The 25729-nt window shown below is 37.7% G+C and overlaps 1 protein-coding gene across 1 annotated transcript in view; it reads right to left on the reverse strand.

The window, feature by feature from the left end:
* The window catches only part of LOC107715401 (neurexin-1-like), a 422466-nt gene extending 405975 nt beyond the window's left edge, over window positions 1–16491 (reverse strand). The window contains exon 1 of the mRNA XM_016521533.1: window positions 16182–16491. The gene's annotated coding sequence lies outside the window, so the exon portion shown is untranslated. The remainder of the gene's footprint in view (window positions 1–16181) is intronic.
* Window positions 16492–25729: the final 9238 nt, after the last annotated feature.

The raw sequence follows: 25729 nt of genomic DNA on the forward strand, positions 1-25729 counted from the left end.
ATTTTTTTAGCATCATTACTCCAGTCACACTATCCTTCAGAAATCATTCTGATATTCTGATTTGCTGCTCAAAAAAAAAATGTATTATGATGATGTTGAAAACAGCTGAGTAGATTTTTTTCAGGTTTCTTTGATGAATAGAAAGTTCAGAAGAACAGCATTTATCTGAAATAGAAATCTTTTGTAACATGATAAATGTCTTTATCATCACTTTTGATCAATTTAAAGCATCCTTGCTAAATAAAAGTATTAATTTCTATAATTTTTCAAACTAAACTGAAATTATAGGAAATTTGAAAACGATATTAAAATAAAAACTAATTTAAAAATTCAAAACTATAATATCCTTGTTAGATACACATTTATTGTAGATATCAATGAGAACAATCAAATAAAATCAGAGTATCTCCTGTAACTGCTTACGGTCTATCATATCTTTTATATTAAACTTTTATTTGAAATTATATCAAACAAAATATCAGTGGCATTTGCTAACAAATAGTAGACTTTTTCTCAAAACTAACTTTCACTTTTTTCATTTTCTTTTTTGCGATTTACTTGGGGATCAATTGGTTACATAAAGTCAGTTCCCCTCAGGTTCACACAACAGAGGTCTATAAAACACTCAGAGAAAGCCAACCATTAGCATCACCATTCACATATATAAATATCTAGCTGTTCACAGATTATAATTATGATGATTAAACATATACCTATTAGGGGTGTGCGATATATATCGTCTGCGATAATATCGTAATTGTTGTTTTAACGATGTGCGATTTGACATTATCGAGTATTTTGCAAAAACCATTCAAAACATCCCTACAAAGCGCACGCATACATTACGTGAAGTCTAGACTAGTGCGTGTGCGCATTTAGTGTGTTTTCTTTCACTGCATGATTCAGTCTATTAAAATGAATTTAGAATAATCACAAATTCAAGACATGACGGCAGAAAATGTATATATTTATACCACTTCATATATTCAATTTCACACGAAGAGTGCCGTTTTTCTCCAAAAATTACCATGATTACAAATGTGACATTAAATTCAATAAACAATAAGTTAATTAAGAGACTTACGTTTTAGACACCATAAATTGCTTGTTTTTGCTCTATTTCGCCAACAAAAATCATCCCGAATACAGCCACAGCCCTGTTTTGTGTCTCTGAGCAACATGACAGTGTTTCGTTCTTGAATGAATCAACCGTTTAAATGATTCGGTTCAATCGCAATGACTCACTTATTAACAGTGATTTACTGCCACCTGCTGGCGGTTTTAATTTCAAAAATCGGCTTTTTCTTTTCTTTTTTTTTTTATTTCTTTTTTTAATTTTTTTCATGTTTTAAATCATTTCAAATATCAGTATTCAACGTTTTATGTTTAATATATCAAAACATTATTTATGCATTTGTAATTGCAGGTTAAATGCATTCATGTCTTGCATTAAACAAAATACATGTGTGTAAATACATCTAAATGCCACTTCAGATGCAGCTTCTGTGTTGATTTAATTTGCTTGGTAACAGCCCAAATGTCTTATTATTCTAATTCCCTGATTAAATGTAAGAATTTGACTCAAAAGATAATGGACACTTTTAGAAAAAATGGCTTTATAAAGGTAAAAATGCCCATAAAATGCAAAAATCAGTTTAAACTTATTGGAAAAGATTAATTTCTATCAGTATGAACGGACCACCACACAGAATATGATGAATAGTAAAAACATTAGGAGTCAGCTGTCTTCGGCAGTCCTTAAGGTACCAGCACAATAACACACTCAGCAAAATATCGTCTAATTATCCTTATCGATAAAATCCCATAAAATATCGAGATATAATTTTTTGTCAATATCGCACACCCCTAACACACACACACTCACACACACACACTCACTCGCACACTCTCACACACACACACACATTTATACCACTTCATATAGTTATTCAATTTCACACGAAGAGTGCCGTTTTTCTCCAAAAATTACCATGATTACAAATGTGACATTGAATTCAATAAACAATAAGTTAATTAAGAGACTTACGTTTTAGACACCATATTGCTTGTTTTTGCTCTATTTCGCCAACAAAAATCATTCCGAATACAGCCACAGTGCTGTTTTGTGTCTCTGAGCAACATGACGGTGTTTCGTTCTTGAATGAATCAACCGTTTAAATGATTCGGTTCAATCGCAATGACTCACTTATTAACAGTGATTTGCTGCCACCTGCTGGCGGTTTTAATTTCAAATTTCGGCTTTTTCTTTCTTTTCTTTTCTTTTTTTTTTTTTTTCTTCTTTTTTTCATGTTTTAAATCATTTCAAATATCAGTATTCAACGTTTTATGTTTAATATATCAAAACATTATTTATGCATTTGTAATTGCAGGTTAAATGCATTCATGTCTTGCATTAAACAAAATACATGTGTGTAAATACATCTAAATGCCACTTCAGATGCAGCTTCTGTGTTGATTTAATTTGCTTGGTAACAGCCCAAATGTCTTATTATTCTAATTCCCTGATTAAATGTAAGAATTTGACTCAAAAGATAATGGACACTTTTAGAAAAAATGGCTTTATAAAGGTAAAAATGCCCATAAAATGCAAAAATCAGTTTAAACTTATTGGAAAAGATTAATTTCTAAAAACATTAGGAGTCAGCTGTCTTCGGCAGTCTTTAAGGTACCAGCACAATAACACACTCAGCAAAATATCGTCTAATTATCGTTATCGATAAAATCCCATAAAATATCGAGATATCATTTTTTGTCAATATCGCACACCCCTAATACCTATTATTACATATTTGAATTTTCTTTTTAGCTCTGAATGTGTCCGGGAGGTACGCCAGAAAAAGCTTTACCTCTGCAAGTTCAACTGTGCATTTCAGCTGCACAAAGATGAAAATGTGTGTGTGCATAAGCGAGGAAACAAGAGAGCGACAGTGTGTGTAGGTTACAGATGTGCGTATTTCAGAGTCAGTGAATACTGTATGCGTGAGTGTGTGTAACCATGTGTGTTACCAAGTATGACTCTCCTGGAAGTATTCTTGAATGTATTCATATGAGTATTTGGCGAGATGAGCAGCAATTTGAGTGCCGAAATGGAAACAAAATGGATAAATGCATATGGTGATTCAAAACAAAATCATATTCCTCCATTACTGCCTTCAGGAAGAGCCATCATAAATAAAACCAATTTAGAGTGGACCAAGATGACCCATTATCCGTCATCTTGTCACCAGCATGCATACTTTCACATATATTTGAAACAACAAAATGCTTCTTATAAGATTATTAAAAAATAATAATAATTCCCTCATCCATCACTCTCAATTAGGAAAAGTTAAATGCCTTACGTCAATCTCCCCTGACTGATAAAGATAAAACTAACTTAACTGCATATATGCCTGCAATGTGCATCAAACCATCAGAAAAAAAGCCCAACCCCAGCAGAAACAGAATTACTCTGCAGAAATTTTTTTCCCAACGTGGCATAAATGGCCTTGTAGGCTTGACTGTCTCTGAGCTTCAGTAGAACATCACATATTCCATCAGCTTCAAAATCAACAGCCACTGCAGGGAAAAAAAGCAGTATGCAAGCAGCTATTACAGTGAGGTGCCACAGGGCACACTACTGAGCCCGTTGCTGTTCTAAACTGCACCGCAAGAACACGAAATGGCTTTGACCCTTCTTAATCTCTGCCTTACTCTATACTTTTGTTCTGACCCGTGGGAATTGAGATGACTGGGTGAAGCTAATAGGATCTATAAGGACATTGTCATCACTCAGATGAGTGGACCCTGCCAGCCACCAGTAGCCTCTGGGGGACACGGTCCCATAACTTACATCAAAATAAGCAACGATCACTACCAAAAATCACACTAAAGTTTGCAGCAACAGTGCGGGGAGTACTCGTTAGCACTGTTAGCTAGTTATGTAAACTTGCGGCCTCTATGCAGCAATGAGGGACAAAGGAGCGAGGTGGCACACAGTTTGTGGTGAGCTGTGCACATTGCAGAACGAGCCTGCGGCGGAGCACTGCAGCTGTCAAGCAAGAGCTCTACAATGCATCCGTGACTGATTACAGAGGAGCCTCTATGTCACACGCAGATCTCCGCAAGATGTGCAGCCAAACTGTTGGGGAACGACAAATTTGTCCTTTTATTGTCTTGTTTGAGTCATTGTGAACTGCAGTTAAGCCTGGGGCCCAATGTGTTTTGGGCTCTCCTGCTGAGATTTTAATTTGTTTAGCTAAAATGCTCAATCACAACTTGCGTGCAGGTTACTAATTAATAATAGGGAACTTCTGCTGTATTGGGAATGAATTTTTACACTCCTCTGGAGAATAAAATATCCGGCTGCACTGCTAATAAACAGAATGTGTCTCGTAGTGTCTCCTTCAGTTTAATTAGGTCACTTTTTGTCATATGGCTGAATTAATCGTGCCATTTCAGCAGTGGACACAGAACTAATACAATCAGGGCTTTTGCTAATTGGAGCACTGAAAGTCACATGGCCATGGACTGGAAGTATGCATGCTGACAAATCACTGGCAATCACGCTAACAAAGGGAAGCCATTTTGCATATATCATCATCAGATTTAACACAACAAAGAAGATGGATGCAGGAGGGGCGCTGACATCTTGGCATTTATTGAACAGCGAGACGTACAACAAGCCATGCTACAGGATTAGATTGGGCTGCAAATTATCAGAAATGGTGGATGGGTGGATGTGATGTCAGTGTGCTTAGGCCACCTGGTGCAGCTCACAACAGGCAGAAAGCAAAACCACCTCCGGATCTATGCAGATCTCTTCCCCAGGGCTCGGCCATGCTAGCCCAGTGGCAATGAGGATAAATAAGTGTGTTGCAGTGCTGACATCAGACTGGCATGGGGACGAGGGAGCCATGTGACGGTGTGCCGAAGTGTGGCCTGGAGATGGGCCAGTCATCGCTGGCACAGTGGCGGGCTGCTGCCCCTCTCCGCCTCTGCGCCATGACGGATGGGCGGGCAGACAGCTGTTTAACATCACAAGATTTACAGCCCTCCTGTAGCAGCCGTCAGTCCAACACCTATCAGCCTGAAGTAAATCTCCTGTCTCCTACCTCTCAGAAAGGAGCGTGAACGGAGGAGCCACTCAAGCAATCGGCTGTTAATCACCTGACCTCTATTGTTCTGCCATAACCGAGGCCAGGCCAACCCCTATCGCTCTCCTCCTGCTCCTCTTTCACTTTCACTCACTTATCTCCCCTCCCTCCTCTGCCCTCTTCTGCCTGGGGATGTGTAAAGCTACATATTTTCAAAATTGGCTGGTTGGAGGGTTGCCTGAATGACTAGTTGATTAATCGCTGTTAAGGAAGCCCTGTATAATTAGGCTTTTTGGGATTCACCAGACACAAGTTGAACATTTCTTATGGGCATTAACATGACACATCCTTGAATTCAAACATGCTGGGGTTTCCAGACACATCCTAAAATGCTTGTGGTGGGATACTTAAAAGTTGGCATGAAATGGAAATTCACCCTATTTTCTAAATGCATGTTACTTATCTTATTGTGAATAATTCATCCATGTTTTGTGCTCTTAATTTGTAATCAAAATGTCAGACTTCTTTCTGGTGACGTATGCTGGTCCCCAATCATTAAGTCAGCTTAAAACCCCCAGCTTTCTTAAAATCAACTGCAAGCTCACATTCTCATCTGCCTCCATCCAATCAACCAATGATAGATTGAACCAAGCTCTCACCATTTTTCAATAATCCATTTATCAATAATCCATTTCACTCGTATGTTCATCACAAAACAGAAGGAAAGATCTGTCGCTACTTAATTTCATTGCAACTTAAAAAAAACATGCAAGACTTGACACAATGACCAAAGATCTGCATGTTGCTCTAAAAAGGATGGATTTAAGGACAGTGTTACAAAAGTACTACTGCTAAAAATATGGAAAGTGTAGATAAACTAGTCGACCAAGAAAACTAGTGACCCCATTCCTATTCCTGCTTCCCTTTCCTTTTACAATCTCTCTTTTTCCCCTCCATCTCTCCGTTGCTTTGTAATCCACGTCCCCTGTGCGCAACGGGAGGTCACTGGGCATGAGGAGGTGGATCAGCAGTGGCTGTGAATGCCGCAGTGTAAAGTTACACGCTCCGGAGGCTTGCACAAGCTCACAATGGATAACACTTCCGCCCTGATGGTATTGCAAACAAACACACCCCTAACCCTACCTAAATTTGATAATTTTGAAGTAGTGGTTTAATTAGCGCTGTGCTTTACAGTAGCTGCTACACAATTTGCACTGTAAGACCCTATTCGGAAAGGTATTTAAATTCACTTCCACTAAAACACTGGCGCTATGTCCTTATTAATGCAGACAGACGTCTTTGGCTGTTGTGTCACGTCTTGAAAACGTAATGTTTGTCGACACTCAAAAAAATTGGTAGGATGTTTTTAGGATTAGTATTTATTTTAAAGCACTGATGTCTGGGCATATTTTTCAAAAACAACATGTTTTTGCAGTCCCAATGGCATGATGCCACAAAGAGAGCAGACGTTTTGATTGTGTGTGTACAATGACTTTGGAATAATGGAGGACGTTCTGGCACAAAACAGGCCTTAACATCAAAAATACACAGAATATGCAAAACTATGGAAAACTACGGAAACCTGACCCGGTTAAAGCCATCTGCTATGCAACTATGCAAATGCAGTGTAAACAGAGCACGACTACGGTGGAGCGGGGAAGTAAATTGAAAGGGCAGGTCACGTGAACTTGCACTTAGTTTAGAAGACAACAGGAATGCTAGGTCACACGTAGAGCGAAGCATTTACTCTGCTCGCATCTGCCCACCCCACCTCCTACTCGCTCTCGCATCTTCTCCTATTCTGTAATGCCAGGTAATTACCTACCCTATCTGTTGCTGCTTACCCATTCTACCTACTCTCAAAACATTCAGGAAAAGCAGTGGGCTCCTTTAATTATCTGCTTTCTGCATCACTCTGGAACGCGTCCAAGTCTATCCCCCCCGACAGCCTCAAAATAAATCAGGGATTTATACCAAAACCAGCCACGCTTGTCCATAGCACAGCATTATAGTACGTGTCGTGGGCTGCGCTGCTTATGTTGAGTACTGCGGTTCAAACTACACAATGTAATCTGCGGCTTCAAAGGCTGCCTGGGCAACTAGCGTGTCTGACCTGGACCTCTTGTAATGATAAGTGCCTAAGCGGACTTAATCACTGGTTTCACACCATTGCGAACGTGCACAGTGTTTGAATGCTTCTCAATGACAGAAGGTCCATTAACAATTCATTTGGGTTAGCAAGTAAAGTTCATCCGATGCCAATGAGCGAAATGGAAAGGAGGGTACAAAATAAAAAAAATTACTTCCCTGGAGGTGGAAACAGACACGAGGATCTCAGCAGTGACCTTTTTCCCAACTTATCATCATCCGGAGAAGTGATCCCTAGTGTTTTTTTCCTCTTGCTTTGGCTGGCATGGGGACTGAGTCACATGTCAGCCTGGATTAAAAGCTGCCCTGTACTCCAGGCTGTGTGTTGCCTTAAGAGAGACCGTGTGTTTGCGCGTGTGGACGAACTGTGCATGCGTGACCTTGGACCTTGATAGAACGAGCATGACGTGTGAACACTCTGTGACCGTGTGCGTGCATGTGTGCACCTAACGGCTGCCTATACCCATTCTCCGCACTCTCCTTGGTATCCCAATTTGCTTCAGCCTAAAAAAAAAATCTACATATACTGTGTCTGAACTAGGGATGTGCGCGATGACTAATTTGATTGTCGTTTAAACGAAAGTTTTGTATCCGACTAGTCGACTAGTTTAAAAGCAAGAAACCCCCAAAAGATGGTAGGAAAAAAAAACCTCTGTGCATGCGTGTAGCATTTATAATAGCCTATATTTGAAATACTTAAAATTAAAGATGCAGCGATTAACCGGTTTCGCGATTAACCACGCTTTAAAACGTCACGGTTAATTAATCGTAAAGGTTCCGCTAAACCGAGTGTTTCTGTTACACGGAACGGATCTGTTGCAGCTTGCGCAAAACAAAAAAAGTTACACTAGCAGTGCACCAGCTTAACCAAACAGCGAAGCTTTATTTCCACCAGAGAAATGCTTGTCGATAGTGTGGGACCATTTTGGGTACACCAAGAATGACCAGGGTGTCATTTAAATATTGCTGTAAAAAACTGCTGCTAAAGAGCGAATACATAAGGGACAATTTTTAGTTTTTATCTGACCATAGAACCCAGTCCTGGTTGAAGTTCCAGTAGTGTCTGGCAAATTAATATGCTGGAGTTTGTTTTTGGATGAGAGCATTTTCTTTTCTTTATTTTTTTTTCTTGAAAACCTCCCAAACAACGTCTGGTGTAGGTGCTGTTTGACAATTTACAATGGAAAATCAATCAATAGCCTGACAGAATTCTTAATCTTCATATAACGTTAGCCAACATAATAAAACAAGTCAAAAACAATAGGAGGGTTTATCAAGAAATAGCATTAAAACGGCTTTTAAAAACATACTTCGTGTAGGTTATATCGTCTAAAAACAAAAATAATGCAACAATGCCCATTTTACTTACTCAGACCATGCGTTATTTGTTCAGTGAAATTATCAACGTGGTCTGGTGAAAGACGGGACCTGAGGCGATTAACAATAAAATTCCTGCACTTAAAAAAAACATGCTCGGCAGGAAGTGAAGTCGCAGGCACGCGCAGAGATAACGAAAAGCAAGCCGATAGCGTTTCAGAAAGCGCCTGGACATCCCGCACCACCACCGAAGTGGGTCTTCGTTAGAGGAATAGACGGGTGCGGACGGGATCGCCGCTGCTACGGGTTGTAGTGAATGACGTGATTGACATTTGCTGGCTTTAGCCAGCCTCTAAGCTAACGCCTACGTGCCTGTATTGAATATGATTACGCATCGCTCCAGTAGAGTTATTGTAAGACAATTTGACATTACACAGCTGTACCGTTTAGTCGACTAGACCCGCACATCCCTAGTCTGAACAAAGTTTGGGCTGATTTCTAGACCGCCTAGTGACTTAAGAGACACAACCAATTAGCTATGAGCTCACACAGACACAGTCATGTGACTCAGCTCAGCACAGGGGCTTTTCCTTGATGCCAAACCTTCATCATGAACACTGCAGAATACAGGACAAATAAGTGAGCTCAACCAGACAGAGGGGCAGCTCCTCCGGAGCGCTAGGCATGCAGCCTTCTTCCCAGACATCAGTGAAACGCTCTGAAGATGTGGATGTCTGGCCTCCCTTAGGGTGGATCATTCCTTCACCCACCACAGCATCATTAGATGTCCGTCCGCACTGAAAGGGAGACTGTACATGTATTGCACATCAAGGATCTGTCCATGCAAGAAGTGCTGAAAAGCGAGACAGCCAAATAGCAGGAGTCTAGCGAGTGAGTCAGAAAGCAAACGGAGACTAGGCCTGATTCTGTAGCTCTTTTTAGTACGTGTTCCTGTGACTGCGATGGGATGGATCTGTCACATGTTATCAGGAAGGAATGATAGCCTGCAGCAACACTATAAAGATGAAAAGACTTTCAATGTAGCCAATATGCTAAGGAGATATCATAGGGCTGTATAATAATGTACACACACAAAAGAAAACTGTTATAGAGGTTAGGGCTAAACGGATCCACATCGGTTACAAATCTGGACAATATTGTGTCTCATGTTATGGCTGTTATTAAAATGACATACTATGTTGTCTTAATAAATAAATACAAGACTTAAAAAGTAAAAACATAAAAAAGTGAATTTAGGCATCACAGCATTATATACATACTCATTTTGAGAAAAAGTAAAATTTTCTCAAAATCTTTCGTTAAAAGACAATGTCATTAAATTGGTAGTGTTTTTAGAGAGTTAGGTCTTTTTTAAAAAGAAAAATGTTAAATAAACAAAAATAGGAGATAAGAGCATTTGCAATTTAATTTCTATGTTATTAATATTTTTTATTGTTTAATTTATAAGGATCATCCCCTTGGTCCTAGGACAAATAGGCCTATCAACCAAAATGGATTAAAAAATAAATAAATAAAAATAAAAAGCCAGATAACTGATATGGTACTAATATATTGTGCATCCCTACTCATTGTAATTGTCATTACTAATAATAAAATAATAAAATAAAATTAATTAACAAAATAATTCAAAAAGAAAATGTTTGTGGAGAAATTATTGTATACTCAGATAAATCAATAAACAATGTAATTGAATCTAAATCTAAAGAGAATCGGGAAATCAGTATCAACACCTAAAAAAAAAAAAAAGTAAAAATATATAAATAATTAAAATGAACAACAACTGTAGTAGGGATGTAATGGTATGAACATTTCTTATCACTATTATAGTGACCAAAATGATCACGGTTATCAGTATTATCTCGGTATTGTTAAAAAATGTGCTGGAGATGTTAAAAAAGTACCGACACATAAATCACTTCACCAAGTTTTATATTTAAAAATAAACAAACAACAAATAAAATGACTTTTTGTTTGCATGATCACTAAAACAATAACATTACCAATGATGCTTGTATTTTAAATGACAACTTGACTGACAACAGTTTAATAGCATGTTGAAATATCTCATGTAAATGTTCAAATAAAGCTTTGAAAAAGTTTCATAAAAAGGTAAACCTCATATTTCAGCCTTTAAATAAAGAAAAGATAAAGATATGTCAAAATGATAATTGATAAATAAATGATTATATGTATTTTATCTGCTCCATAAATAATTCTACATAACTTATCTGAATTGTTTAAATGTGTAGAATCCACATAAGCTTGTTTTTCATCAACCAGTCAAAATTTACAGCAAGGCATGCAAATTCAGTCCGTTTTTGGCCAGACAGAAACTGCACACAGGCTGAATGTAAATATAATCACTCAAAACGAAACTGCTCTGCGTGCTGTGCGCACGTGAGACTGTTACTGAAAACTGTGCTTTATGCTGGACAGTATTTATTTATCGCGAGTTGTTCAAATCGCGGTAATCTAATACGGTTTTAACGATAATTAAAAGATGAAACGGTAATACTAACCGTGGGGAATTTTATCATGATTTATCGTCAAACCGGTAATTGTTACATCCCTAAAGTGTAGACTTAAATAGTATGCTATAATTGACACTTCACCTCGGCAGCCGTAATAGTAATCTCAATTAAAAATTATGCAGTCCTAATGTATCATACTGCATGTTTTCCTTTTGTTTTGAACTATCATCATGCTAATTGCAAAATGCTTTAAAAAGTAATTAATTAAGCAGCATGCAAACAATCTGACAACTTGTCAGTTACCCAACACTGGGTCACTGTGCGAGCTGCACCAGGCAAAATTCTATCATAACACGACTAACTGTGGCATTCCTTTCAAAACGGTTCCTCATACACAGACGCCAAAGGACAGCACAGAAGGACGAAGAATAAAAATAAAAAAAACAGCACGCTCACAAACCAGCCAGTCAACCTTTGTGTGTACAGACAGGGGAGCAAAAAAAAAAGAAAGGAACACCACCTGTCCATCAGGAAAGCCACCAGCTTTCCTTCCTCCCCCTCCTTTCTCGGTATCTCTGAGCCCAATGACGGCCAGAGATACTCCTTATCAGCTGGTGAGATGAGATTTAGTTCCAGGCCTAACACTCATAGGAGGCTATTGATAATGCTGGTCCCCCCTTCTGCTCTCCTCTCATTCTCCTGAAGTGGGACCTGCCTCGCCTGGCCAAATCCAAACCGCAACCATGACAGCAACTGCGAAACTGATTTCGAATCAGTGCAACGGGGTGACATACCGTGTTCCAGCTATGGATGAATAAGATGAGCCATGCAAAACCCAGATGTGCATTCTGGCAGTGGGCATCCCCTTAGTAAAATCCCCTCTTTTCTCCTACTGCTACCTGGAAGGAAAGCTAGGTCAAGCTCCTGGTGATGGGCAGTGATGTTGTTTTGACATCCTTGCTGCTGCATAGCTGAATGAATAATCAATGGTGCTTGAAAACAGAAGGCATTTGATTTTTTTTCTTATTATTATAGCACGGTTTTAAAAATGCTCATGAAACTTTCATGGTTTATAGGTACAAAGCTGGAAATGGCACAGACCGGCTAACATGTTCAAAGCAGTGTTTTCCATTACTGACCCATATCCCCATGGCTAGGAATCATTTAATGGTCTTCATGCACAGAGCAAAACCATCTGCATCTTTGTGTCCACATTTTTATAGCCTCATAAATGGTTGCATACAACTGTCGAACTTACCTATCATGCTGACAGACAGCAACTATTATGGTGATATTGATTGCTCAGGCCTTTCAATAACAGCAGTCCTGTCGATTTGATCAACCTAAGAACTGGAGTTTGTCTAGAGGGTGTCTCATAAGTCTGAATATAGCCTACATTTATCAAGGCTCAATTTGACTGAATCACCTAAGCAGTTACTACGCAAGGGACTCGCAATTAGTGGTGTTAATCATATACTAATAATAAACAGTGAATTTAATTACATCCATGATGTATTGTCATCCACAGCTAGTGCTACTGGATTTTCACACACCAGAGCCCAGAAAGATTTATCTGACACCAGCTCACAATCGAGTTATCCTCAGTTCTTCAGCCCTGGCTGCCCTGCCACAGAACAGCTGGTGATAGAGCTAATAGAGGGTTGCAACATGGCAACGGCAGAAAAAGACAACAGATGTTCAAGAGGGTGATACAAAAAGGATTAAAACATAGTGTTTTGGTGGCTTCATTCTTTAGATGTGCTGACTAGGCTTGCAAAAAGGTGGAAAATTTCCAGTAAATTTTGGAAACTTTCCAGGATTTTTTTTTAAATATTCCAGGGATTTTTGGAAAATTTCCGGAAATTTTCCACCCCTTTGCAACCCTAGTAGTGCTGCTGACATCCATTAAAGCTGACCAATGAATAGGAGGCTATTAGTGCAGGTAAATTTGATTGTCATATACTCACTCTCATGTTCAAAACCTTTACAGATTTCTTGCAGTGTAACACAATTGGAAACATGTCAAAGAAGACAAAAAAGATGCAATAAATAAATAAATCTGTCAATCAATCACAATATAAGTATCATAAGCAATATTTTACAATAAGATTGCATTTGTTAACATGAACTAACAATGAAAGATACTTGTAAAACATTTATTAGTCTTAGGTTATAATGTTAATTTTAACATATGTTATTGCTAATATATTAATAAAGTAAAAAGTTGCATCTTAATATTTAATGGACCTGGTCTAACATGAACTAACGATGAACAGTTGTATTTATATTAACTAATATTAACAAAAAATAATAAATGGTGTAACAAATGTATAGCTCATTGTTAGTTAATGCATTAAGTAATGTTACCTAATAGAACACTATTTTTACAATTAATTAATGCATGTTACTGTAAAATAGTCAAGTCTACATTTCAAGTCTTCTGGAGTAGGATTGCTTGTGTGAGGAACAGACCAAAATTTAACTTGAAATGTATGAAATATTTACCACATAAAGTGCTTTTTAGATAAATAGCATTCTCCAATGATTTGTGAACAAATAATTTGTTTGAGTCTGATCTTCTAGATTAATCTGTTGATCCAGTTCACAAAACTAGCCTGAATGATGTGTTCACAAACCAGACTGATCTGCTACTCATGTTCAACTGGGAAGGATTATCACTAAAAACAACTGAAATTTCAGTTTGTTCATCAGTGAAGCACTTATGATTTGCAGAAGTCATGATTCTTATGATTTTCATGATAATTTTTGGTAATTTCAAGCCATTTGTTAAGCTTAATATCTTTCAGTCACGATGCACAGTCATCACATGGACAAAAGTGACCAGGAAATCACTAAATATGCTTTCAACAAAAGGAAGAAAATCGTTTGGGTTTGGAACAACATGAGAGTAAATAATGACATCATACATTTGAGTTGCCTGCGAACTATTTTAATGCGACTTACACCATAAAAATATTATGTGATGAACTGGACTCCCTGAACTCGTAAATGACGATGCATAAAAGAGGCTGAATCTTCTCAAAACAGTATGTCCAGAAACACTCTCACAGGCCTCGGCTGTCAATTCAAGTCATCCAAACAATTTATTCAGACCATATGTTTACATGTAGCCAGTTCTTGGTTAAGTTGGTTAAAAGGTCAGAAGGACATACCCTCTGAAAATTCGATCAACGAAAGCAAACATTTTATCAACAACCCATCCGAAGGATAAAACAGCCGCTTATCTAAACAAAAGGCTGTTTTATTCCCACGGCTTTTCCATTTCTCTCGCTCTCTCTCTCGTGCATCTGAGAGCCGCACATGGCATGACTCGAAAGGGGGCAAATCAATACACACAGCGCCCGTTAATATTCCAGGGATTTTTGGAAAAGTTCCGGAAATTTTCCACCCCTTTGCAACCCTAGTAGTGCTGCTGACATCCATTAAAGCTGACCAATGAATAGGAGGCTATTAGTGCAGGTAAATTTGATTGTCATATACTCACTCTCATGTTCAAAACCTTTACAGATTTCTTGCAGTGTAACACAATTGGAAACATGTCAAAGAAGACAAAAAAGATGCAATAAATAAATAAATCTGTCAATCAATCACAATATAAGTATCATAAGCAATATTTTACAATAAGATTGCATTTGTTAACATGAACTAACAATGAAAGATACTTGTAAAACATTTATTAGTCTTAGGTTATAATGTTAATTTTAACATATGTTATTGCTAATATATTAATAAAGTAAAAAGTTGCATCTTAATATTTAATGGACCTGGTCTAACATGAACTAACGATGAACAGTTGTATTTATATTAACTAATATTAACAAAAAATAATAAATGGTGTAACAAATGTATAGCTCATTGTTAGTTAATGCATTAAGTAATGTTACCTAATAGAACACTATTTTTACAATTAATTAATGCATGTTACTGTAAAATAGTCAAGTCTACATTTCAAGTCTTCTGGAGTAGGATTGCTTGTGTGAGGAACAGACCAAAATTTAACTTGAAATGTATGAAATATTTACCACATAAAGTGCTTTTTAGATAAATAGCATTCTCCAATGATTTGTGAACAAATAATTTGTTTGAGTCTGATCTTCTAGATTAATCTGTTGATCCAGTTCACAAAACTAGCCTGAATGATGTGTTCACAAACCAGACTGATCTGCTACTCATGTTCAACTGGGAAGGATTATCACTAAAAACAACTGAAATTTCAGTTTGTTCATCAGTGAAGCACTTATGATTTGCAGAAGTCATGATTCTTATGATTTTCATGATAATTTTTGGTAATTTCAAGCCATTTGTTAAGCTTAACATCTTTCAGTCACGATGCACAGTCATCACATGGACAAAAGTGACCCGGAAATCACTAAATATGCTTTCAACAAAAGGAAGAAAATCGTTTGGGTTTGGAACAACATGAGAGTAAATAATGACATCATACATTTGAGTTGCCTGCGAACTATTTTAATGCGACTTACACCATAAAAATATTATGTGATGAACTGGACTCCCTGAACTCGTAAATGACGATGCATAAAAGAGGCTGAATCTTCTCAAAACAGTATGTCCAGAAACACTCTCACAGGCCTCGGCTGTCAATTCAAGTCATCCAAACAATTTATTCAGACCATATGTTTACATGTAGCCAGTTCTTGGTTAAGTTGGTTAAAAGGTCAGAAGGACATACCCTCTGAAAATTCGATCAACGAAAGCAAACATTTTATCAACAACCCATCCGAAGGATAAAACAGCCGCTTATCTAAACAAAAGGCTGTTTTATTCCCACGGCTTTTCCATTTCTCTCGCTCTCTCTCTCGTGCATCTGAGAGCCGCACATGGCATGACTCGAAAGGGGGCAAATCAATACACACAGCGCCCGTTAGTAACGCTACGCTGGCACGCAGGTGTTCAAACCATTACCAATGAGGGACATATAAAAAGCCACACTTCCGAGGGCTTTACAGTAACACAGAACAGACAACAACATCTTCGCTTATGAGTCAACACCATCCGTTTACTTCCCCAGCCCCGCGCATCACCTGCATTCCTGAAAACATATTCTGATGACAAAAGCATCTGCAGAGACACACAGAAGTGCTCTTACCTGTGTTTGTGGCTGAAAGTGAGCGCGCTTTATCCCCACTTCTCACTGTAAATTGTTCGTTTGTCTTTTGTATAGTCCAGAGACGCGAAATGCTGCGTTTGCCCTCCCCTTTCACTGCCGTACAGTCGACGGCCGCGTGAGCGCGTCAAGCCGCTCAACCTGCATGAAACGCCACAGCAGATCTGCCGCTCTATGCGCGTTCTCCCGGTAACGTAGCGGTTATGGACGCGAAAAGAGGGCGCGGTCAGTGGAACACCTCACCAATCATCCCGCGCGAGCAATTCGCCTTCCAGCCTCACCGACGACATGATGACTGCGGCACCGCTGTCTCAATGTGACTTACTTTATCAAAATCTGGACCACCGACTATGTCCAGTAACTGCGTCTCATCTATCCCCCTACTGTCCCTTAATCCGTTTAAACCAGGGGTTCCCAACCTTTACGGTCTGCCGAGACACTAAAATATATGCTTTAAACACTCTCTGGAATTAAAAACAGGTTTCTTATCGCTCAATAAATATTATGAATAATAAAATCAAAGCCTTATTTTTTTTTTTTACATTATTGGTTTAATATTACATTCCATTCAAACACTTTTATTACACGGCTATGGAATAGGCCACTGATTGGTCAATCTGAGGTTTTAAGTCTAAATATTTAATAAAAATATTTATTCAAAACAATTATTGTAGTTCATGGCAATACAAATAGCCTGTTGATTGATTGATGTACCTTTTGCGTCAGGTGTGTATATTTGCAATAGCTACGGGCTGAATGAACATCACATAATTTGTTTTGTCGATGTATCACACAGTCTCACAAAACCCCTGCAGTCACATCAGGAACCACTAGGGCGTTTAGAGCTTTACAAATTCCTGCACTTTCTTATTACTCGGAATACTTGATTTTGATTGTCTCTTCTTTACAAGTAAGATAAATTAATTTCAGCTCAAGTCAATATTTCATGTGTATATTATTATTATAATTATTATTCATAGCTGTGTGAATTTTTTGCGATAATGACTGAATGTAGGCTACATTACATCACTTTTCAATGTATCATAATTAACCTGCAGTTATGAACGTTATAACCTAGGGCGTGTAGGGATTTTTTTAAAGATTGTTACATATTTCTGTACTTTCATAATGTACTGAATTCAGTAAAGGACTTGCTTCTCGACAGTTGATGAAGTACTTTCTTTAGGCATGCAGGCGTGTAGTATAAATACCTTCCTGGACATACAACATCTGCCTTTTGGTATTGTTCTATGACCTGTATGATCTTCGACCTATGAGGCAGTACTAACAACAACCACAAATGTACTCTGGTGTATTTTTGTTTTGTTTTTTAATGTGCGCGTACATGTGTGTGTGTGTGTGTGTGTGTGTGCGTGCGCGTTTTTGTGACAAATGATGACATACATTTGTATAATGACAAGGGTATGACATAGGTATTATAAGGAGAAGGTGACTTTTCAGGACATTACCCCATGTCCCCACTTTTCAAAACGCATACATATCACACAGAATGGAGTGTATTGAACATCTGAAATAGCACAAAGTTTCCTGTTTTTCACAAAAACAAACCTGTCTGTGTGTGTGTGTGTGTGTGTGTGTGTGTGTGTTTAAAAAAATCTAACCAGGAATATCATTCATGCTAGCACTTCCTCTTGAAATGAGCCACCTGGTTTCAAATCTTACGGATCCTCAGCTCTCATGGCCTCATGGGACAGCAAAATGTCCATTGTTTACACACTTCAGTATCTCAGCGGATACAGTAGGTCATCTGGGTTTTGTTTGCATGCTATTTATTGGGTACGATGTATTCAGGTATCCTACTCAATTGACATACTGCTTTTTGCATACTATTCAGTATAGAAGAACACGTATGTGGACACTGAGTTAAATTTAAGGTAAGGTAAATTTAAGGTAACCCATAGCACAGTTGTGAGTAATTGACTGACGTTAGCTTTAGCAGTGTTTAATTGAGGACCAGTGTTAATTTCTGTTGTCATTAAATATTGTAAGTATGAATGTGTCACTAGGGAAAATAAATGTTCTGGGGCTTAAGTTAGACACTGAGCACAGATTGTTTACCATATAATTTTACCACAGAATTTAATTACAAAAAGGTAAAATGTATAATGATCTATGCTTCAAATGAATTTTTAAATGCCAACGCGTATGGATTCATGCACTTGACTATACATTAGCTAATGCTGTGGGCTGTTTTATAAGTTAAACATTTCCAATGTTTTCTTTTTTGCTGTTATTTCGTCCTAAAGTCATATTAGGCATGTATCATCTTTAAATGCATTAATGTTTAACAGATGACTTTATATTTGCAAGCTTTGTGTAATGAGCCAAATACTCAAACAACAGCTAGTATCATTAATGGTATCTGTGGTAATTCCCCCATGTATTACCCTCAGCACAAAGCCTGGACCTCAGTTGTCTGTTCAGACAAGATTTTAATAAAAATGCTTCACTGGTTCTTAATTAAAAAACAAAAAAAACAAACAAACAAACAAAAAAATTTTGTCTGTTGAATCAAAGTCATGTGGTGTGACCAACATGCAGAAAAAAACATAAAACAGGAAATTATTATAGACAGGACTGTGTGTCAAGGTCAGTAAATTTGACCATTTTATGGCAAGGTGAAGTTATGTAGTGTGACTCCCCAAAAATGTACCGACATTTATGCTTAATGATAATTAAAATAATTAAAATGCTTGTAAGATAATAAAAATTGTAAAAATAAAAAAACTAATTCATAAATAAAAAAGAAAAATACTTGAAAAAATACTTTTTTATTTATTAATTAATATTTTAATTTTTTATTATCTTACAAGCATTTTTATTATTTAAATTATTATTAATTATAAATGTCTGTACATTTTTGGGGAGTCACATACATAACTTGTTACAACCTTGAATTAAATTCAGTTAATAAAATAACTATATAATAACAATGATAATTGTTGTAAAATATTGAAAATGCTAAAAATGATTGTAAAATAATAAAAATGTAAACATTAAAAAATAAAATAAGGTAAAATACCTGAATATAAAATAGTAAAAAAAATAAAAATAAAACAATAATAAGATGTAGTGTGACTCCCCAAAAATGTACTGACAATTATGAATGAATAATAATTAAATAAAAATAATTAAAGTGATAATTTTTGTAAAATAATGAAAATTGTTAGATAGATGCTCTATGTTGGTATCTGAACAGTTGATGGGCAACGTTGACTTCCATAGTATTTTTTTTTCCTACTATGGAAGTCAATGGTGCCCATCAACTGTTCGGATACTAACATATTTCCAAAATATCTTCTTTTGAGTTCAACAGAAGAAAGAAACTCATACAGGTTTGGAACAAGTGGAGGGTGAGTAAATAATGACAGAATATTCATTCTAGAAGTGAACTACTCCTTTAAACATGCCTTTACAAAGCACAAAAAGTGAATGCTTTTCATTTGACATTCCTGTCTCATTTTTGAAAACGCCTGTGAGCTCTTGAGCATTCCAACAAGTGCCTTAAAATTACAAAGGACAAACCCAACCTCTCCAAACTGTGCCTTGGCATTGGCCACTGTGCAAACAGCACCTTACCCACTTAGGAAAAGTGTCTAGACTGGCGTTGTTCCCTGACCGACCTGCCTCATCTGTATTGAGCTGTGGCATCATTGAATGATTTGCAATTATTATTATTGTAGAAGTTTCCTTTACTCCCGCATAAAGCTGTTTCTTGCATTCTTTCGCTTCTCGCGCACTACTTTGAACTTGGAGTGCCATTATGCATGAGAGGCTCCATCAAAGTAAAACATGCAAATGGTTGAGGATTTTGTGGATATGGTTAAGCAGAGCATGCGAGTGTGTGTGTGTGAGTTTTCTGAGGCTGGCGAAGCTAATGATAGTCTGTTGTGGAGTGTGTCAGAACAGCTGCATTGTCACCGTAACTTGTGTTAAACGATTGCAGGGGTTTAAAACCTGGAACGTGTGGACATGGAGACCTTGAAGCCTCTTCGAGCCCAGAGAGCACTGCTGCATGGGAGACATATTAATGCAGAGTGACAAGGACATGGGACATAGACTATCTGTCTCACTCTCTCCCTCTATCTGTTTCTCTCCATAATGTGTGGTTTCAGGAATAGCCACACTAACAGAAGGACGGCATGATGGGGACCTTGGAATATAATCATGTCATTACCGTGTGAGTGAAGTATGAAATAGTAGGAGAGCGGGTGAATATTGACTGGCCTGAGATGGCGACTGCTTTAGGGGGGTGACTGATCACGTAAGCATCACTGTATACAGGCTTTCTGCCTCTTTGTCCCTATTGTGCCCTCTTTATTTTTAACAAAAGCATTCTCTTTTTCTTGCAGTCTCTCTCTCTTGCACACATACACTTCGTCTTTCTGAGTCGCATCTCTCAGACACATGTAAGGCACAACACAGATTTTGAAAAGCGGCCAATTGTCTTTGTGCAGACACAAGCTTTTCCCCAGGGCTGGCTGTGAATTAACTCAACACAATTGGGAGATTAAAACACATAAGAGCCTGCATTTAACCACTTCTGTCCTCCGAGCGGAGCAGGATGCCAGAGAACAGGCTCTTGTGCTGAGTTTAGATTTGGGTCATCAGCTCGGTGTGGTCTTATCTAAATGCACCGCGGTGATAGTGCGGCAGAGGAGCTCGGGGCCTTCCGACTCATTATTCAGCAGTTCATATCAGTTTATTAGTGCCCGTGTAATTATGCCGCAAAATCGCGCCTCTTAGTGCGGTAAATACTTATAAATAAATCACAGCCCATCTGTCATCTTAACTGGATGTCAATTAGGCAAGAATGCAGTAGCACATTTTTCATTATGTGGATTTACAGTAACAAGATCAGTTGTTTATGTTTCAGGTGGCACTGTGTTTTATGACAAAGATCTAATCGCATGATGGGTTGTGAAAAATTCACAGCTAAAGAATTAGCTCCGTTTTAAATCATGAATGTGAATTTGAATTAAATTGGCCTCAGACCACAGGAAGCTGTGAATTTGAACTGGAATGACAGGAATATGAATTAAATGAATTGTATTTCAATAAAATTGAACACAAGTAAAGCAATCTGGGCAATGAAGTGTTGTCTGTCTATCTATCTATCTATCTATCTATCTATCTATCTCTGTTCACAATTTGAGTTCAGTCAAATTTTCAAAAATGTTTTTAAAGGAAAAAGTCTCTTATGCTCACAAAGGCTGCCCTTATTTGATAAAAAATCCAGCAATATTGTGGAATATTATTACAATTTAAAATAACTGTTTTCTATTTGAAAATGTACTTTATTCCTGTGATGGCAAAGCTGAATTTTCAACAGCCACTACTTCAGTCTTTAGTGCACATGATCCTTCAGAAATCATTCTAATATGCTGAATTTCTTATTGTTATCAATGTTAAAAACTGCTTAAAAGTTTTGTGAAAAATTTAAAAAATTTCTTAGGAGTCTTTGATTAACATAAAGTTCAAAAGAACAGCATTTATTTAAAATAGAAATCTATTGTAACATTATAAATGTCTTTACTGTCCCTTCTGATCAGTGTCATAATTCTCTCTGTCCATAAACCTTAAAGGCTTTTAATACCTTTTTCAAACTTTCAAATAAGGCTTTGTTAAGTCAGCACTCAAATGTTAGTTTTAGATAAAAATAGAATAGAAAAAATAGAATTTCAGTTCATTTATTTTTACTTTCCTACCCTAATCCAAATTTGATTCAAATTCATGAATTGAAAAGATTTTAAAAGACATTCTCAAATCAAAGTATATGAATATATATATATGTATATGAATATATGTATATGAATCTCAAATAATCAAGTCAGCGTATATGAATGAATGCAAACCATACGACACTGCAGTCAATGTCTGGCATCCAGGATGACTTGACTTCACCCAAGGACCTGCCCTTGAGGAGCTACAGAAATGAGACTGAGAGAGTTAAAGAGAGAAGGATCAATAAAGAGGAGACAAAACATTTAAACAGAATGGATTGGATCTTCCTTCACCTGTTCAAGAAAGACCCGTACTCCCTGTCACTCTTCCTTGGCACAATCTCCAGGGAACCGCTCACAGAAATACAGCCCAACTCTGCTGCGCTCCTGATAAGGGCCCTACGCGGACGGCCACACGCACACACAGGCACGCACATAGAAAACAAGAGCTTTTATATAATCTGCCTTGCCTTTTACAGGCCTCCCTGCCCTCGATCGGTGATATTTTGGAGGCAAAACTTAGTCAGCCTATTATGATAACAAATCCCCCAAAAGCGACGGTACGGATTAATTTATCATCAGTGAAACACAGTGTTCAACTTGTCCTCTTGCTTTTGTTTAAATACCTTCACACATTTTTCTATTCTTGCTCAATTCTGCCACCTTATTACAAAAGGCTCTTAGCAGTGTGTGTTCTGGCTTTGGGCTTTTTGTTATATTCCAGACAACCTCTTAGTTCAAGACTTCAGTTTTGTTATTGCAACAAAGATATTTAACTTCCTTACTTTCAGGTCAAATGTCTTACATCGTGCACGAAACTGCAGTAAACTTGGTTGTTCAGACATTGCCATAAAAGTACTCAGCCAGTCAGTTCCCTTTCTAGATAATGCAAAGCTTTTTTTTTTTTCACTGTTCCACTGTCTCCATGGGGAAAGAGGCATGTGATTAATTTCCCATCAGCCTTTTGGTTTTAAGCTGCATGCTGCTACGTTTCTTTTTGTAGTTCAGTGCCTTACATTATTCAGGTTATCACACAAGCAAGAGCACAGTTGCTCTGAATTTCATTTCAACAGTGCGAGAGTGTCAACAGGTCTATAAACAAGAAGTTCATATTGAGTCACTTACATTTTAGACACACTACCGCCAGTTACTTTTTGGTCCAAATGACGTTAAACTATAATTAAGTGGTATGTGATTCTGAGCAGCATACCACAGTGGTGTTTCGTTCCAGAATTAATCATCCGAACGAATCATCAATGACTCTTTGACTTACTCTCTCAATTTTCTTGTTTTGTTCCTGAATGAAATTGTGTTGCTGAACAAATCGCTTCTGTGAGTAATTATCAATGTGTTCCAAACAGGATAAATCCACTTCAAGCATTGATGAGCCGTTCCAAACTAAAGTGCTCAAAACTGGCCACTTCAAAGGGCCCTTTGGAATGAAGCATTTCGAAGGGTACAATACCATAATTTTACGGATTTTTTTTACAGTGTACAACTGATGTACACTTAACACATATGGATCTTTGTGTAGGTTTAATTGTGGGATGACGACACCTCCGTAATTGACTTGACAAGATGATTTAGAGGTGTATTCCAAGGAACAGTTTTTTGGTCCTCTACACCCTTCATTCCTTCAAAGCTCTCACTCTCGAGGCATAGGAGTGAGCCCTTCAGAATGGAACGCAGCATGAAGTATCTCATACTCAGAGAAATGAATCTCTGAATATCAATTACTTGTTTTGTTCATAAATGAATCAGTGTTTTGAACAAATCAATAACTCAATAACTAAAGAGAGTCACTTGTCAACACTTACTGGCGTAACAATGTAACCTGCAAAAAGAATCACTGAAAATTTGAGATAAAAATATTGAAAAGTCCCAGTTTTGTTGAATAAATATTTGATATATTCAGATTTGAGACCTAGAACCAGCTTTTTACATAACACATTTTATGATCTATTTCTTTACTATTAAAGCCAGTATTCTAGTTTTGTGATATTTGACTACTGAAATTGTGTGGCATTCTGCCAAGTCATTCCTCTGTCAATTAGCAACTAAAATAATACACTACTTGACTAAAGGTGCATTCACATTACCAAAATGTCATCAACATTTTGTGACCAAAAGTCCATTGTCAATTTTCCATTGTCAATAGTGTAGAGATGTATGAAGCCCAGGTCACAAAGAAGTTACTTTCAAACCAAGCAGCTTTCTGTTGGTCAACACAGCAAATGCATGTCACCAACTTGAAACATGAGCGAAATATGTGTGGGGAACTTTCTCGCCCTCACGCAAAACTCCCGATTGCATGGATTCCTACTGAAATGACTAGATTTCACCCACAAAATTTCACAGAGCAATGTTAAATGTAACTGCACTGTAAGGCGTTTGTCTCTGAAGTCCACAAGAAAGGTGACCAGAGTATGGACTTTGAGAAAGATAGCAATGGCTTATGGTGACATTTGGAAAAGAGCAAATATTTGTGTCTTTTAGGCTTTATAATAATCCACAACAGTTGCAGAAACACTATAAGAGCTGTTTCAGGTCTGACTGTGGATATGACGCATATGACGTTTCATAGGTGAAAGCAAAGCAAACAGGAAGTGGGCTTTGACGATTTTCCTCCATGACACAGACAAGGTGGAGCTAGAGTTGGATCCATTATTCAGAGGGGAGGCAACGGGGAGTGGTCTGAGCCGTTTTTGAATCCATGTACAACTGTCACTTTCAATCACCACTGTGGCCTGAGCATCCCTGGCATCCCAGGACCACTCAGGCAGCACTCTACAGGCTATGATTCAACACTGTTCTTGGGTTAGAGACGCAGGGTGCATTCATCTCCATGGTGCTCCACAAAGCTGATCCCGGATCAGTCCCACCCCACAAACATTGTCAGTTCTAGCTACACTCCATCTGACCAGGTCAATCCCAGTTGCACCACTTAACAGTGACATAAGGCAGTGGATGTTTACAGCAAGTGACTGATAAAATGGCAAATCAATATGCAAAAGCAATCAGCAGGCCAAGTGCTGAGAGAAAACACACTGATTGTAATGAATAGGTATTAAACCCTTCTGAATGCCAAGGCATATAATCTCGGGTGACTCATGCACAGGCAAAAAAAGCTGAGCCAAATTCACACCACACGAGTCAAAGGTCACGCTCTGTGCCTTTCCAATTAATTTCCTTACAATGGATTGGTTGATGGCCCTAAAAACATAACATCGAGCTTGGTGGGTGATACTTGTAAAAATGTGACCAAACTGACTAGAATTAACCACCTGCTTTGAAAGCGTTGAGAGCAAAACAGCACAAAGAATGCCTGATTGTGTCCACTTCCTCCTCCAGAATGCAAAGGAAAATCAGCTCAGCCTACAAGGAATTTAATTCAAGCAATTGAAAATCAATAGTGGACTTATCAGCCTTGAAATCAAACGCTCCACAACATACACTAATGCCCCAAATGAGAAGATACATGACGTCTATACTTGATTTTCAGGCTACACTGTAAAATCTAATTAGTTGGGCTTACTTAAAAAAAGCATGCAAACCGATTGCCTTGAAAAAACTAAGTAAAGTGAAATAGGAATAGTATGTTGTACTGACAGATGCTTAGTTAGTATAGTTTACTTACACGTGAGTTCTAGTAACTAAAAAAGAACTGTAGGGGGTACTTGATCCTTTCATTTAGGTTTACTCATGACTCACATCAAAAAGAGCAAATAAAATGGTTATTGTTACAAGTAATGAAAATAAATGAACTTGAATTGTTACCATTGTTGT

Source organism: Sinocyclocheilus rhinocerous, unplaced genomic scaffold (assembly GCF_001515625.1).
Source record: "Sinocyclocheilus rhinocerous isolate Xijiao unplaced genomic scaffold, SAMN03320098_v1.1 scaffold299, whole genome shotgun sequence".
Taxonomy (NCBI): domain Eukaryota; kingdom Metazoa; phylum Chordata; class Actinopteri; order Cypriniformes; family Cyprinidae; genus Sinocyclocheilus; species Sinocyclocheilus rhinocerous.